The following is an 18,311-nucleotide window of genomic DNA, read 5'->3' as shown; positions in this document are numbered from 1 at the left end:
TTCTTTCTAACACTGCCTGTTTCTGGTGTTGTTTTGCATCATGGTGGGTCTTTAAAAATATGTCTATAATACACTGGGAATTAAAATACACAGTAAATAGTTTAATTTTTCTCATCTTTTCAAAGTACATTTTCTTGTCAACAGCTGATGGGCAGGATGCAAGTGAAATGTTGCCTTCACTTCTGTTTGTATTTGTCATATCTGAAGATGCTCCTAGATTTTGTTACAATAATACTTTTCATTTGGAAATTTGTATCTCCTCTGATGTGAGCCCCAGACATTGCCATTTCTAAGTGCAAAAAGTTGATCTCTATGTAATTATAAAGTGGTGCCAGGTTCTAACCACACTACCTTGCATACCCTGGTCCTTTGGATGTTTTATTTGCAACAACTTTATATACCAAACTTGTTTGTTTAATAAAAATGTTGTTATGATAACTATAAACAACATATTTTTTATATGACTAATGTTTTCATGAAGTTGCTTTCATTTTCACAGGTCAGTGCTTCCTTTTCCAGCCTCACAAACAGTTTTCTCAATCATCTTGGGCACTGAGTTGGTGCCTCAGCACTTGGATTTGTGTCCTGTGATTTGACCTTCTTTTCAGAGTGTTCTCTCATTTGTCCCTGTCTGTGGGCTGTTTTTCTGACACTTTTTTTTTCTTCTTGTGCCACTTTATGACAGTTTTTCTCCATGATGTACTGTTAGAAGAGGTGAGATATCCAGAAAAAATTAGACATAACATGAAAAAAAAAAGAAGCTGCTGACCAAAACACTACTTAGAAAGTAAGTAATTTTTCTTTTTATAGTTCCTTATATGTGTATGTGTTGCACTTTTAAAATCTCCACTCCTGACATTATCTACAACATAAGGCATATTTTATAAATGAGCTTAAACACTCAATTAAGTTGTAATTATTCATGAATAATCTCTCTTTATGTTAATTATATGTATCACACCAACAGAGTCTGATATACCGATAATATGAATAAAGTTCATCTGAGGTAACAGAGTTTATTCTTTTCTCAGGCATCCAGCCTGGATCTCAGCTGCAAAGTACCTCTCCACATCTCATTACCAAAATAGCAACCTTCTTAATCCTTTGCTGTGAAGAACAAAGGTTCGATTCAGTCTCTGGAGCAGAAATAGGATCTTATTAATGCACTGGCAACTACAGTGTTGTTATTTTTGTTAGAAAAGGGAGAAATAGGAATTTGCTGATATATGTTAGATTAAGAGCTGTTATTTTTTTGAGATTAATGGTATTGTAAGTTAGACCTTTCCAATATCAGTAGAAAACCTGCAAAATACATTGTAATATAATATTCTGGATGAGTTCAGGAGCTACTTCCTGGAAATTCACTTCTATTCTTTGTATTTGTTCGGAAAGGATCACTCAGGCTATCAGTTAACTGGTGTATTGCTTACTGCAGTAGTGTTGGAACTAAGAGGAAAGTTCTTCTGTGGCTCTTGCATGATATGCTGGTGTATATTGGCTCAGTCCACTTGCCAACCACTGGATCGGAGCTGAACCCCAAGGCACCAGGGAAGTACCTAGTGGTCAGTCTTTGCAGTGCTCTGGTTTGGAAGAGGTCTGTGCAATAGCTGAGTATCCAGCTTACAGTGAGCGTGTTGAACATGTTACAACTGGTGTATGAGCTCATGTCTTGAAGTATCAGAGCTCTGGTGATGTTTTATGGAGTCTTTTCTTTCTTTTAAAAGATTTGATGTCTGGTAGTGTTGGGCTGCAGTGGACTGTGGAATTTGGGATCCCTGTGGAGTAGGCTCTTTAGGCCTCTGGCAGCTCATCAGGATAAAGTTGAAATTAGGATTGCAGAGAAGAGCCAGAGGAATTCCTCTTGGTAAATTAAGTGTTATTGAGCTTGAGGACCTGGAAAAAGGGCAAGGGAAGGATCTGGGTGAGCTCCCAAACTGGTGTGAATGATTGGCATAGAAGGTATTGCTTAGAGAAAAAGTAAATGAGGCCAGCAAATGGTTTCTGGAAAAGCCTGGTGCTTGATAATTCTTAGTGATAGGCAAATGGCATACTCCAAAATTCGTGTGGTCCATTGTGCAATTCTGTGTGGGTGTAGATCTTTGCAGGTTATTGGCCTGTGCTCTCTGGCACAAAATGTGTTTGCCTAAGTTTTAGTGTGTAGAACTTTGGGTGTTTGTCTTCATGTGTATGTGAAAAGTTCAGGGTTAAGCGAGGGAGAACTATCCCAGAAACTGAGATCAGCCGAAGCTTTCTGGATCACTGTTCCCAGGCCCGAGTGCTGTCACAGAAAATGAAGACCAGTAAGATGGCGCTTGCAGTGAACATCAATTCTCTGCTTCTATTCCTCATGGTTAGGACAAGCTCCGTATTTGGCCTCCAGGAGATGTGGCAAAGATCTGACTGTTGATGGATTATGTAGTCTGAGACTTGTGGCTTGAGTGTGTGGACTTCTATTTTTGAGTTGGAAGATATCTCTGAGCATAGTCTAAGGTAATTTTTCTGTATTATTTGCTATTTTATCCTGAATGCATGTGTCTGTAGAAGGCTTCAAGTGTCAAGTTTTGATAAAACAGGAATGCTTCTAGTGCTGGTAGGATATTTGGGCCCAAACCTCTTTTCTCTTATACCACTATAAAGCTGGGATAATTGTATTGACTTCTGAGTGACAGTGGTAGAGACAGAGTAGGGCTGGACCTGTGAGAGGAAACCATGAGTGTGCGTGTGCTCGCCTTGGGCAGTGAAATAGCTGTCTGAAGATACAGTTCATGTGCTGCTCCCATTTTCATTTAATGGTTTCCAGCTGTGTTCTTACCCTTGTCATATGAAATGACATTAATTAGTTTCAGCTTATGAAAATAAGTGAGAAGCAGTGTGTGTTACCCACCTTACACTGCTGCACATAGACAATGTCCTACATACAACAAACTGATCACAATTTGTTGTATGCTGAGGGATTGTAGTTGCTAAGCCAGGAGCTGGGTAAAGAGAAAGTTCCTTTGGCAAGGTAGTCATAGTCTAAATGGTTTCTCAGACAATGCAAGAGAGGAGGACATGCTTATACATAGCAGATCATTGTATTGCACCTGGACTGTAAATGAGATTGTCCCATACTTCATGCTTTGATCATCACAGGTCTTTTATTATTGTCTGAGGCAGGAGAAAGCACTAAATAGGACACTAAAGGAAGGAAGCAATATTGCTATTTTCCCCCACCAGTAAGCACATCGTTGTAGTATATGAACAGTTTTGGGAATTGTGAGGATTTTTTTTACATTTCTTGCACATTTTTTTTATTAGGGATCCTAGGTGTCTTCCTCAGACAATATGAAGAATATGTAGATAGAAACTATATTTAAAGAGTTTACATACATAGATTTCCCAACCTTCTTGTATATTGTTACCATGCAAAACAGAATGAATGATATTTTTATGCTGCTGCAGCAAGAACTGATACTACCTTGCTGCCTGGGTTGATAGGAAAGTATTTTCAGAAACTGACTGAAATCCAGAGATGCAGAAGGAAATACATTAAGGAAGACATGGAAATCACTGTGTACTTTACACCATTGCTGGTCCCAAAATCGAAAAAGATTTTACTGAGTTGAATGGGCTGCTATAGGCTCCATCTAAAGCTATTTGGAAATTAAGAACTCAGATTTAAGTGAATTTTAGAAACTTAATGGGCAAGATTATGCAAAAGAAGTAATATGTGATACAAAAGATGGAATATGTGTTGCAGCTGCAGTCACGGTGGAAGAGTATCTGTGTAAAGAAGAAGGAAGTGTTGACAGGTTGGTGTTGCCCAACGAGAAGTGCTGTATAATCTTGGACAATTTATTTTAAAATATGAATAATAAATGAACTACAGATACTATTGTGGACAGTAATGAATATGGACAAATATGCTACTGAAAAAACAATGTTTGCTTGGTGAATGAATGGCCAATAGGGGTCTTCACACAACGAACACACAAGAAAGTAGAAAACTGTTGTTTGGAAGGGTTGGTAAATCTTGGCTTGTATACATTTTACACTTCTGGTGCAAGCAGAGAATAAGAGTACTGCATATCTTCAAGCAGGTGTGTCTACGTAATTTAGTGCATTAACCTGGCTATCCACTAACCAGGTGGAGTGGAGACGGCAGACAAACTTCCTCTAAGGTGTTTTGCTGTAGAAACAATGGGTGGAAAGTAGCTGAAGATCTAGAAATGTAACAAAAAATTATGGTGGAACAACACAGGAGACAGGGTCTGGAGATGAAAGTGGACAAGGTTCAGAAGCAAACCAGTTTTTAGTTCGTGCCTGTGCTTTTTTATCTAGAAAGAGCAAAGTGTGTGCATTGTAGAAAGTCTAATTCTATCAAAGCATCTGATGCATATTTCATGTCTAAGACTGATGAGTCTGTATGAAATCTCATATGTTGGCTCATAGCCATGACCTTAACTAAAGGGCTTTCAGACTGCAATGCTGATTTTGAATCTTTCTCATCAGCTCAGTAATACTTTGTGAGGTGCTGGTTTCCTCTGGGGACCTGTCATCTTACAGAATATGGGAAATTAAATGAGTGAAAGGAGTTTGGTAGCATGTATGTTCATTTTGTATTTTCAGGATGAGGCATATTCTGAGTGAACATGTACCTCTGAGCAGGAGAGCACTCAGCCTTCTTAGGCTTCTTCTGCAGGACTCAGTGTGCAGTTGTGAAGGTATTGATGAGGAAGACTTTTAGTACAAAAAGTAAAGAATAATCATATCAATCCAGAAACTACCATGCTCAGACAGGCTCTTCAAACTAGTGAGGCTTTATTGAACTGTGAGGATATTGCACAAGATTCATCCTGCATTTCTACTCCTAACTGCTTGAGTCACTGAAGGTATGTCTATTCAGGATTTGGCAGGCAGATATGAGCTCACTCTGTCCACGCTCCAAGCTGGCTGGGTTAAAGCTGGCTCTGAATGGGAAGCTATGTAGCCATCATGAGCATGTGGGTGAGTCTGAACTAATAAGTCCTGCTGGGAAGCAGAATGTGTTAGCTTGAGACCAGAGTTACAGGGCTTCATTTACATGACTTTAGGATTAGAGGTAGCTTCTATCTGGGCATCTTGGAGCACTTACAGAGGGAATTGCATGTGTTTGCAAATCTGCCATGAGAGTGCACCCTGCATGTCTTAGGAGGTTTAGCTAGATATTATGATCTGGAAAAATGCTGACCAAAAGGCTGCCCATTCTTTTTGAAAAAGAAAACAAATGAATAAAAATCCACTGCCAAACTCCAGCTGTAACAAACAATCTGCTTTCACATTTTTTCTGTCAGTTCTGAGCCTTGATGTGTGCTAATGTAAGAGGAAAAAAAGGCGTAAAAGCATATATCTGAATGGAAAACAAACTGGTCATTGGGAGGGCTGTGTAGCCAAGACAAATGAGCACCTTGGGCTTAATGTCTGCCTGAATTAGATGTCACTCTCTATACAGTCCATAAGACAAAACACCTACTCCCTTGTTTACAATAATTGGAAAGTTCTAATGACAATTATTTCATGTCCCAGACTCCAAAGTTACTTAGGTACTTTTGAAGATGTTCTATTTCAAATTGATTTTTTAAAATTAATATTCATGCCTTTGATTTTCAGAAAATACCCATTTCTAAATAAAATCATGGGCATTTAAAGAATTATTTTGTCCTTAGCCTCAAGAGTCCATTACTTCCTATGCTCTTGAAGCAAATTAAAACAATGCATTCTGTAGGGTATAAAACTATTCCTAACTGTGGCAGCGGATTGCTACAGTCATTAGATTAATACTAACTATTATCATCCCAGATGCTCATCTGGTTTTACTGAGCTTTGTTAACAAAATGGAAATGTATGATTAAAGGCATCCTGTCTGTCTCTCTAAAGTTGCGCCTGTGAATGAGTCACTGTTTTACAAATGGGTGTTGCCAGACATTGATACTGAATGTGGCTCCAGCCGTCAGAGCTTTGGGTCCAGCAGTGCATTCTTGGAGTCCAGACTGGAACACTGAAATTCCCGTTGAAATCTGTGGGAATTCTGCATGGCCAAAGACCAGCTACCTTTATGGCTGGCTGTGGCAGCTCAGAGAGAGAGAGATGTAGTTCTATGCAGTAGGCACATAATAGCTTGGGGACTCAATATGAATTTCATGCCTCTCTTCACTTAGTCACTTGAAACCCAAGTTGGAATTGAGGATACCACATTCCACTTAAGCTTTGTTTGTTTGAGGTCAGTTGAGTGCCCTCTGTTGTCTCTGGATGTGACACCTTCTGCACCACTGGCAAAGTTACAGCTGTGGTTTGTGTGCTCACTGGGCACAAGAGCTGTTTGCACAGAGCAAACCCCAGTGTGACAGTCATCTTGCCTGACCTGCCTGCTGCAGTGGCCCCGGCTGGCTGCATGAAGGGTGGAATGTGCTTTAACCTTTTGGCAGATATATAGCTGCTTGCATGCCCCAAAATAAATAGCTTCCAAAGATCTTTGGGTGGAGTTGCTCCCAGAAAGCTGTGTCTTATGCTCAAGGTTGACCCACTAGTTAATTTAGTTTGTTTGCCTCACAGACAAGATAGGATTTGAATAGTCCTGGCCTTGGGAAATTTCACATCTGGATTCAAATTCTTTATGGCTACTGTCCCCTAATCTGTGCCATGGGTTGTTCCCAAGTCCTAGTTCTGTACTTTTCCAAGCTTTGTGTTTCAAGTCATCCCCTCAGGGGCATTTGTAAAAGTGGGAGGGCCAGATTGGTGGTTGTAAGAAAGAGAAGTATCATCACTGACGTCAATGCAGCCCTACCACTTCACATTTGCAAGGGATCAGGCTTGTCTACCAGTGCCACAGTCTGCTGGGAAGGAGGGGAGGCAGCCTGAGAAGTGTTGGGTGTTCACAAGTGACAGAGACTCTCAGTGCAGTATCCAGGCACATTATAAAACAGGCTCTTGAAGAGACAATTCTTTGTAGAAGCTTGAGTCTTGTTTTACTCCTGGTCATTGTCCTGATATTTCATGGCTTTATGACAATTAAAAAAAAAAAAAAAAGGACTCCTGTGTGGATGATTGGCTGAGACCCATTGTGTGGTTTCTGGATGGCATAGGAGGCCAGTTGTGGGCATAGCTACTTCAGCAATTGAGTAAGACTCTAGAGGAAAATCCAAGGCTGCTTGCTCTGTGTTGTCAGAATTATGGCTACCCATAGGTTTAAAGTAATTTAGAACTTCCAAGTCCTTGACCTGCTTTAGGATATTTTAAATATTTTTGAATGCATGAGTTTAAGAGAGCAATCTTGAATTGAAAGAAAGGGAGACTGAAAACTATGATTAAAGCAGAAGAGAGTCAGGATTTTCTCAGGTACAAAGGTGAGCCGAGGAGAGGGGAAAATGCCAGTTGGTAATAACATACTCTTTCAGAGATCCACTAGTGCTCTTCTCAGAACTCTGCCTGTTTGGTGCACCACTTCTCTGCTTGTGTTCACCTGAACAGTCTCTCTAGGTATCAGCAACTTGAAGCACATAAGAAGTAATTCTCTTTGCCAGGTAAACGGAACAACAGTGGAGTGGGAAAGAATGAATCATTGCCACTAACAAGAAAACTAGGGTTGCTCTCATCTTTGACACAATGCAGTATCTATTCTCAAATGTCAGGGCTAATAACTCAGTATTTACAAATGAGATTTAGCCCCCTCCCACACAAACCCACATAGTCCTTAACAGCCTTCAAGCTCAGGTCATAGCTGTCTTTCTCTGAGGGCCACCAATAAAACCTTCAAAATATATCTCATCCAGACAGTTTGACTGCTTTCAAGATTGAATAGTCCTCCCCTTTTCCCTTTGGATTTTGTTTTGGTTACAGCTACACCACTGAAAAATGTGGAAATGTCTTTGAAAGCCCATCTAAGGCCCTAATTGTCCTTAATGTAAGAGGATCGTTAGTGTCCACGGATGAAATGGATAATACAAATGAGAAAGATTCCAAAGTTTTGGTTACCTTAATAAATTCCTAAACATGAAGGAACTAATAGGTATTCATCCAATGCAACCAGAAATTATTAGTGCAGGTGGGAGTATCAAAAGCTTGAGTGTTTCAACTGGCATCTTACAACATCTTCTGTTGAGACAGTGTTTTTTCATCCAGTGTACTGATAGATTGCAACTATAGCTGCCCAGAAAAGATGTAACAAAGATGCCGGTTTCCTAGATAACCATCATGTAGGTGTAGAACATGAGATACTGCTAATTTCAGATGCTCATCAGGATATTAATAGCCTCCTTATTTTGCAAGTAATGAGCTTGTTTGAATTCCTGCTTCTGAAATATATGAAGCATTCAGGATATCTTTTTCAACCAGGTTGGCTGTTAAGTGTTGAAACAGGTAACTGGGAAAAAAGGACACAGAAACAAATTTGGGACTGATTAGTAAAGTCCATTTAACAGATTCTGTTTGCCCAGTCCAAAACAAGCAGTTTTTTATTAATTAATAAATCATTCTCTCTCTGGAGACTGAGAATTCTTCAAAGTGGTTTACATGCAGTTCTTAGCACAGCTGCATGCTGGGGGTGTGTGCTCTGTGTGGGGGATCTACCAACAGCCTGGCTACCTCTGTGTGATCTTGGGTAAGGCCTGGATAAAAATCAAAGGCCAGATTGTTCTGTTTTACCAAATGTGTTGCCCGGGGCTTGCTAATTAATAGAATGTCTAGGAATGTCATACATCTATTGAAAAAAAAAAACAAAAAGAGAGAAAAAAAGAAAAAAATGTGTCACTTGAAAATTGCTATTGTTTTAATTGAATGTTGTCATTTTCACATAGTGACCGATATCTCAGCCTACCAATCTTTTTGAAAGAACAAACTGGAACATGAGAAAACAGGCCACTCATAGGGAAACGCTGTCTGATTTTAAGGTATTTTTAAATGTAGGTCTCACAGAGCCATAAATGCTCCCACATGTTGACTGGGTGCCTTATCCTGAAATCCAAACTTGTGTTTCATTCTTATGAGTTATTCCATCATAAGTCATTGCTGGAGGTTGACTGTAAACAGAGGTTGCAGAATTGGGCTGATTTTGACCTAACAGTAGAGTGTAACTCTGGGAGCATTTACTGGAGGTATGGCACTCAGTAAGATGGGCAGACCAGCTCAGACTGAGGTTGTGTATGGCAGTAGGCATGCAGGATTGTCTACCAGTAAGTGTTTGCAGGATTGGGTGGTAGGTGGTCCTACTTTATTTGCTGTTTTAACAGAAGTCTGGTACTTGTTATGGAGTGAGTTAGTTCCTTTGGGAAAGGTGGGTGTAACTTGTCAGGACGTGAAGGATAACTAACCTCAGACATTTGGGAAGTTGTGTGTGTTTTGATGCATATGATTTTGTTATGTAAAATAGTGAGGCTCACCCCCTTCTCTGCCTGATCATGCCCTCTTGTGGGTTTCTGCACAGTTCTTTTGAAGGAGAAGGGTAGCTCATATGATGAGGTGAGAAAGAAGACGAATGGAAATAGAAACCAGGAGGAATCAGATCTTCTGTTGAATAGTTCTAAGGGCTTCTAGCATTCAAAAATTTGTTGTCTAATGTCACTGGGCTTATAAGGGGAAAAAATGAAAATAATCTAAAAGTTACATCTGTATTTTTACAGAATAATTTAGCCACAATTTAATTGTGTATGATAGGAGACATTTTGTATGATATCCTGCTGTAAGTATTCCTCAAATGCATCCCCATGCTGTCAAAAGAAGGTAAAATCCTTCATTTTCTTCTTGGTATGGCTCTTTGATTGGCAGCTGGTTTTCATATGATTTGTGTCTGTCAGTGCGTTAACAAAAAGGTGTGTGCTTTGGGTCATGGGTATAATTCTGAAGGTTTCTTCTGTTGAAAACTCACTGGCAAACAGATCATTCAGTGCTAGATTTTCTGGGAAACCAGCAAAGATGATGGCATTTTGGAGGGAGAAATAAGCAATGGGGAATGAGAAGGAATATTGTTTTATTTGTCAAATGCTGTTGTAGTATCTCTGCAACATTGTGCTTTAAGTGTAATATGCTAGTCTTGGCTTTTATGAGAATTCTGGAAGAGTTTTGTGCACTGCAGAGTCTGATTGACAAAGAGGTTTTCTGTCCTCGCATGACCTGCTTTTAACTTGAAAAAAAATTCAATAAAAGTTCAGCCTCACAGCAAGGGATGAATTTAAAGGCTGCACACCATGTGACAATGGTAAAACTTTCATAATAGCCATCATATTTGTTGGTTTAAAAATCAGCTTCATTGTCATAGTTAATAGTTTGCAGCTGCTGCAGAACAGAGGCAAATTGCTATGTATGTGTCAGTGTTAAATGCAAGTAAGATCCACTGACTGGGAAGACTTGGTTGGGTCTTCCTATCTATTGGTAGTATTGCTGATCATCATCTCTACGTGATGAGAGGAATTCATTGCCACATTTCAGCACTGCTGTGCTGACTATGTGATCTTGCAAGTAAAATAAACTTGTTTTCAGTGGCCTGCCAAAGTATACTCCACGACATCATGTTAAAAAGGCTTCCAGGGTCTTGTATAAGTAGATGCAGTCCCCTTGCAAATCTATGGGATATCAACAGCTTTGATTTAACTAGTAATGTTAAGTTACAAAAAGGTGTTAAAGAATCACAATTTATCACCCAACGTCAAGCTTGGGAGTAAAAGAACCTTGCTGGAAGATCATCAGTTCTCTGCCAATATAACTTATGAAAAATGTTTGTAGCTTGCACCAAATCTGTATCAGATGGAAACAGGAAGTAGAAGGAATGATCCCTCTCCATTATGGTGGTGATGTGAAGATTTGTAAGGTCAGAATGGTGTGATGAACAAAGTCTGGCAGCAGGATGAGGGTAAGCAGAGGAGTATATGAAGTGCCTTCTGGTTATCTCAGACTAGGGCCATCCAAGAAGGCCTCCCTAAGGTGTTTGGAGTCGTGGCAACCACAGGGAATTATGAAATATATTGTGCCTTTAGTCTGAGTAAATATAGTACTATTTAGATTTAAGGAGATTCTGCTTTTCCTCCTCCCTACTGTGTGTGCTGTTAGAGCAGAATTGAGCTTAAATTGTGGAGCTAAAGCTGTAGACTAGAATGTGAGTGGTAACCCTTTTGAGCTATCTCAGAAGGACTGTGGTTATTTAAGGCAGATTATTCCTCAGTGTTTTAGGCACCCGCCTCAGTGTGAAGAAGTCAGGGAGTTCAAGGAGTACAGGTCAGGCTGCCCAGGATACTGTGGTCTCATGGCTGAAGCTGCTTATCCTTCAAGAAAGTAAAGAGTAGAGGAGTGAGAAGGTTTAAAGACCGAAGTTACAAGAAGACAATTTTTAATGCTGAAGTCAAAGATTCAGAGCCCAAATAGTGGGAAAAATTCCCCAGGGAAGAGACAATCCACACAGTCCTTCACTGGATTACTGTCCTTACTACTTCACTTATTTGCATGAGGTTTCTGATGTGTTTCATGGTACAGAATCTGACCCTCAGGTCTCATTTACAATTCAGAGAACTTTTCAATATGTTATCCCTTCAAGCTTTGTTAATTTGTCAGTGTTCTTGTTTGTCTTTTTCACATGCAGACCATGGCCAGCACTGAAGTCTAAAGTAAATACATGAGACCTCTAGTTATTCTGAGCTTTCTTTTTAACCTGGTCTTCTGTCTGTCCTGGATTGTAGAGGATACTTTGTTTTATAAAAAGAGGAAAATATATACCAGATTATCTGCAGAATCTTCAAAACACCTGCTCGTCTTGTAGAGGGCTCTGGAAAAGTTTAAAAGTGCTTAACGAATAGATACCTCCTCACATTCCTTAACAGTGTTCTTCATCCTCTGGATGGACTTTCCTGCCCCTGAGAAGGAAGGGATGTCTGGACTGAGCCTAGGTAAATTGTTAGCCAATTCACAATTTGATCAAATGTTTCCTCAGCAAGAGTGAAGAGGGAAGGGAAATATATTCCTCCTATTAGACAAGATGGGATAGATGTATGGAAGGTAATAGCTGTAGATATTTCAGAACTACTTTTTTTTTTTTTTTTTTTTTTTTAATTAAAACTGTATTTTTTTTGCCTTTTAGGACAGACCATCTTGCAGGTTTTTGACCAATAGTTCTCTGTCTTTCACATTCCTGACTATTTCCTGAAGATTGTTGACAACTAGTCATGTTTTTTTCCTATGCTGGAAGAAGCTTCTTCATCCTATAAAAGCAGCAGGCATCTATGATTAGAGAAAGAAGGTGGACTTTATCTAAAAATATCTAAATGCATCTGAAATGTCTGTTATGGTAACAGACCAGTGTCTGAGCATCCTTTTAAGATCTGTGCATAAGCAGTAAATACAGTCTGTGGTTGGCGGGCACTGACTCTACTTATCCTAAGTAGATGTACATGATGTCCCAAACAGTGCCTGTATCTATTGACTAGATGGGATACTGAGGTGAACAACCCCAGGTTCTTTGTTGTCTTCTTACAGTTGTGGAGCAATTTGCAGAGGTTACAGTCTGTATTTCAACCTAAGCTTGCTTTCCTTCTCTAAATATTGACAGGATGTTTCAGGGCAGATATGAAATAAGTTTTTTGAATATAAATTGTGACTTTTCTCATTGTAGCTTTGCCTGGGACACCACATAATGTACTAACATCCAGGAGAAAACCATAATGTTTTCAGCAACAAAGGTCTCTTGGAATTGTTGAAAGAAGTCTGGAATAGTCCTGGTTATTGCACTTTATTTTCATAAGGTTTTTCGACTCCAAAAAAGAGTCTGATCTTAATTTCATGTTGTCCCACCCCTGTGACATTTTTGACATTGGCCAGAAATGAGAAGCCTTGAGTTGGAAAGGTATCATCAAAACAATGACTAGATATACTGGAAGAAAGGTTTATTATTTGGCTTGCTGCTGCTGAGAGCAGCTAATTACCAAGCAATTATGACCAGACATATTTTTTCACTGTCTAAAGATGCCTCTTGGATTTAATATCTGACTGAAAATAAAAAGCAGAAAAATTTTTAAAGAGTTCAAAAAAGGCAAGGAAATGTATAAACGTTTCTTCAGGGCATCCTTTGCTACCTTGGATTTTAAGGCCAGGAGTTTGGTTAACACAGCCTCCTTAGAAAGCATTCTTGGCTGTAGGAGTCTGATCCATTTTTTCTCTCCTGGCTTCTCAAATAATCAAATCATAAAAGTAGTTTGGGAAATACATTTTACATCTGTAACTTTGGATGCTTTAGGAGTCAAAACTCTGCATGGATTTGCCACAGCTGAGGGCTATGTGTTTGACTCAAAAATCCTTTTGCACACAAATTAGAGGGCAACCAGTGCAAAACAATGTGGTTATAATGCATTAACTAAGCAGGAAGCATGGAGATCAGTCTCTGCTGCATCAGGAAACAATTTGTCTGTGGAAATGGCACGGCACAGTGCTTGGGAAGACAATGCTGTGAGCAGTGTTCGGTAGGCTGGCTGCTCAAGAAGGTCCTACAGGGGCACTGTCAGTGAATCAATAGGCCTGATTTATCACTGTATTATATTAATTCTACTCCAGGGTGACTCCATTCAAGTCAGTGAGTTTATCCTAGGGTAAAACTGCAGAAAAACATTATGCCTCATCCCTCTTGCTTTCTGCATAATTGATTCCACAGAGCCACATTGATACTTTCAGTTCTGTCCTCTTCAGGGCTCAGCTGGGACAAAGTGGGAGCTGGAAGCCTCTCAGCATTGCTTAGAAGAGTTGAAGTAAAATGCTGGTACTGACAAAAATATCTGAACCCATAGGTTTGCCAGCTATTTAAAAAAAATAATTTCTGATGAAGATACATGAATCTTACAGTGTGATTCTTGAGAACTAAGGCACTTTAAAAATAGGATTTGCTGTTGGGATGGAACACCAGAGGCTGTCATACCACTAAACTGAGAATAAACAGAGAAGGAAGTCGGCATGAGAATGCCATGAAAGTGAGTATAAATGAGGGATGGTGGAATCTCTTGCCTCCAAACAAAGAGTTTGCATGTGCTTTGCCAGCATGAAGAGAGAGAGATTGAGAACTGAAAATCTACATCTCCATGTTCATCTTTCAGCAGGCTTCCAAATTTTCATTCAAAATCACTAGGACATCGTTTATGATAGATCTGTGCCAATTGCACTGGTTTATGTAGCCACCTATAGCCAAGTCATTGTGACCTGATGTGACTCAGTTTTTAAAGAGGATGTGCTTTCAAAATTCCCATTTTCTTCAGTTCAAAGTGAAACACTAGGAAAAGTATTGGAATGGATCTGAAAAAGTGCAGCATTCTTACGCAGAGGCGAGAGTGCCATTCAGGCAAACACTAGAAGAAAATATGTCTTGGCGTTTTTCAAAATGAGTCTGAACTGTTCATTGGAAAACTATCAGGAATCTCAAACTTAGGTGAACGAACTCACATGCTCTGATTTTGCCTGTATCCATAGCAGTGGGAAGTGAAAAAATAGATTCTAAATATTCTGTTCTTGAAATTTTAGCTTGCTTTTTGTTATCTACATGCACATTTATTTACAAGCATATGCAAAGTCTGGTTTTCACTCTGCTTTTTTTTTTCCTCCTCCATCTTTCTCTTTCCCCATATTTTTCTGAATTGAAATCTCTGTGTGAATTGAAAGCAAAAAGATCCTTTTTTTTTTTTTTTTTTTTTTTTTTTTTTTTTTTTTTTCCCAATATGCTATTTTTATTCTTGGAGTATAGAATATCTCTTATTTATTCAGCTGTTTAGATGTGTTCTCACACATCATTAATAGGAGATAATAGGTGTATGTATTTTATTCTTGTTCCCACAAATACTGGTGAACAAATCAGAAGTAGAATTTTCTGAAATTCTTCAAATTTAACTCAAATTCTTTCAGGCTTATAAATTCTCTTAGTAAATGTAAGATGTTTGATACTTAGTTGAAATTTGCCACCATTGTTCTTTTGAGTACTTCTACCTGTTTGTAACTTCATCTGAGATTGAACTGAACATTTTAGCATTATCGTAATTTATGATCAGCAGTTGGTTTTATGTGCAATACCACTTACCAGTGGTGCTTCTGATGAAATTAAATTCAATAGCATACTTGAGGAAATAAGGAGGAGGAGATTACCCAAAATGACCTTTCAGGCTGAATCTTTATTTGAATGGGAAAAATTCTTTTTTGAATGTACTTCCAGATGGTATCTACATTTCTTAGAAACTTGCAGGGCTTTTTGTGGGAAACCCCCAAACTATTTTTGTGTGGCTTTGGCCAAAAATATGTGATTTTCTCTTACCAAATTTCAAAAAAGGTTGAATAGTTGGCTCTTACGAAGGAAAGACAATACTTTCCATAAAGAAAAATAACCATTTTCTTTCTAGCACTGCTTGCCTTTCATTCCCCTCCATTTCTGACAAGTAAAAGAGTACAAAAGTACCTCGAAGTACAGCTGTTGCCTCATGAAATTTCAAAGCAAAAATAAGATTTTCACCTGCTGCAGCACCAGTCTGTGCCAATGTATTAGACTCACACTTTGACTTAAATGCAAGCACAGATTAGAGTTTCTGCCACTGTGTAGTTGGAAATAACACTATGGTTTATTGTCATTGATGCTAGTCACACGGGAAGGGAGGCCGTGGTTGCTAAACAACCTGTACTATTGCCCAAAAGGGCAATAGCACAAATGTTGCATGTTGGTGCAAAATGTGTCAGATGAAGACACGTTGCTGACTGAAGACTAATAATGACCAAAAAAAAAAAAAAAGGATGTTACTGTGGGGAGTGGTGTGAGCATGTAACAGAGATCATGTATTTTGGTTAAAGTATGAATTTATATGGCTTTTAAATCATGGTTGACTTACATGCTTAGGATTATGCAGTCTTGGTGCCACAGTGGATTACAGACATTCAGTTGTATGGGGCAATTTTGTCTGAAAACATGGTTTAGTCTATATCTGATAGCTAGTGTGTTTTATGGGATGTTTCAGCAGGTCAGCATAAAGTGAAAATCCTGGTCATGAATCTTATTCCTGTGTGGGTAAAGGAAGTTGTGAAGTTGAAGGTACAGATGTGTATCTTCCATCTAGATTTCTGTTTTCTAATGTCTTTCAGTTCCTATAGAATCTGCCCTTTCTAGACAGATAGAGGGTGTGTTCAGGGCTGGGGTTTTTTTGCCTATTATTGTCTCAGTAGATTGTGGGGGATAGTATTGTAGAGCCTGAAACTGCTTTGCAGAAGGTTAGAGTACTGCATTGCTGTTATTCTGCTTACTCCTTAATTTAAACCGAGGGGACTGAATCCCCTGCCTTCCCTAAATCAGGGTTGGAGCCTTCAGTTATGACTGACATAAAGATTAAAGCTTAAATACAAGGATTAGACAGTTAAGTTGTGGATTTAGAAAATACCCATTTTTGCTGTCAGATAATTTTGTGATATTTCTGTAAAGAAGGCTGTTCAACAAAAACTGGAAGGAATTCAGTCATGAGGAATTCCAGCAGTGAGAATTTGAGATGTTTGGGAAATCAGGAGCAAACTGAAACTGATGTCTTAGAAATGGTGGGTTTTGGTTTTTTATTCTGGTGCCAAAAAGCAAGTTATTTTGTCCTGAATAATCTGTAGATTTAATCTCTCTTGAAGTGCCCAAGGGGTTCTCTGACAGAGCTTTGGAATTTCAAGTTCTTCTTGGTGCTGTGTTTTACAGCTTCATAACAAAACTCTGAAGCTGATTTCTGCAGTGGATAAAATGAAGTTCAGTATATATTTGATCTCTTTTAATAAGTGGAAACCTTAACCATTCTGTAAACAAAGACTCAGCCCAGTGTGACTATATGTTGAAAAAATGAAAATTTATTGGATTGTGGAAGCAGCATATCTTGTATCTTCTTATTAAAACATACGGCCTTAATTTCAGAGCTAAGAATAAGAAAGATAACAAAGAATAAGACTGGATTGGAAACTATGCAGGCTGTGCCTAGGTCCAGTAAGAACAGTTGTAGCTCAGTTGTTATGATGAAAGCACGTACAGAAAATGATCTAGAATTCAGTAAATATGAGTATTGAAACTTATAGAGGATGCAATGATTACCCGAGGAATACTTGAGAACAATTTTTTAAGCTGTATAATATTTTTTATATACCATGAAAATGGATACTATTGGATAGATTTCCTCCCTCTTTCCCACAGGCTAAGGAATGTTGAGACTAGAAACAGCTTATTCTCTAGCTTCCCATTGGAGACTGAACATGGCATTTCTTTCTTCAAAATCCACCCATTCTCCAGCACCTCTGCCAGTAATGGATATTGACCTTTCCTGCTGTGGGCAGACATCATTTAGTTCAGGAAATATCAGGAAGATGACACAGAGTTAGCTTAGCTCAGCAACAGTGACCCTACAAGACATGGCCTTGAAAACCTTACTGTGCTATAAAGTCAGGATCTCTGAACATTGCCATTGCACACAGTCTTCATCATGGTTAGCAAGGCTAGTGATAATTGAATCTTTGGACTTCCCTTCTTTTTTATCTATACATGGCACTATCAATAGAAAAAAACATGAGTTTGTACATCATAGATATTTTGAACTTTGGATGTCTCTGAGGTATATAAGTAATCAAAGATAGGGCAAACTTTTTTCCAGCTTTTGCTGTGGTGATGTCTGCTGCAATGTAAACTCAATATTTTTTTTCCTTATTACTATTAATTGTTTATTAAGTTTGAAGACAGAACACAGGGTAATTTAGCTATCTGCATTGTCATTGTCTGCTCTTCTGGAATCTGATACTATGTTTTGCTTTCTGCGTCTATCATAAAAAGTGCTTAGAATAAACATTAAGAATTTGGGGATTACGGTGTTTTACTAGGAATGTATATACTTGAAGGTGTATTCAGGAGAGGATGAAACTGAACACTCTGACACATTTTAGGGACCCTTATTTTGGGAATTACCTGAAGTTATGTGTTTGACCCCACCATTACCACATGCCATCATAGACATTCCGATTCACTGAAGTGTTAATTCACTGCTGGTCAGGAAGCTGCTTCTTTGAATTTGATTTTATCAATTTTTAATAAATTTTGGTTTTGGCTAGGATAATTTTTGCTTAGGTAATTTTACAAAAATGCCTGTATAATTCTGAGAAGTAAATCAGCTTTATGAAGACATCCTTAAGAGTTTCTACAACTTAAGTTCCTCTTAGTGATGATCGTTAGACAGAAAATAGATTATTCTGTTACATTTCAATAAATTTTGCCTGCCATCAGGCTACAGTAAACAGAAAAAAAATGCAGAATCTCACAGACTTAAGAGAAGGCTGAAACATGGTGTTGGTAG

General features: G+C 38.7%; 1 long non-coding RNA gene across 3 annotated transcripts in view; it reads left to right on the top strand.

Moving 5' to 3' along the window:
- The window catches only part of LOC137452053 (uncharacterized), a 195,005-nt gene that overhangs the window by 104,826 nt on the left and 71,868 nt on the right, over nt 1-18,311 (top strand). For all 3 annotated transcript variants that reach the window (XR_010989947.1, XR_010989950.1, XR_010989948.1), the window contains one exon: nt 686-787. This is a non-coding gene — a long non-coding RNA (uncharacterized lncRNA). The remainder of the gene's footprint in view (nt 1-685; nt 788-18,311) is intronic.

The sequence above is a fragment of the Melanerpes formicivorus genome, unplaced genomic scaffold (genome assembly GCF_026170545.1).
Source record: "Melanerpes formicivorus ecotype bairdi unplaced genomic scaffold, bMelFor1.0.p_v2 SCAF_48, whole genome shotgun sequence".
Lineage (NCBI taxonomy): Eukaryota > Metazoa > Chordata > Aves > Piciformes > Picidae > Melanerpes > Melanerpes formicivorus.
This window is presented reverse-complemented; position numbering and strand designations above follow the sequence as displayed.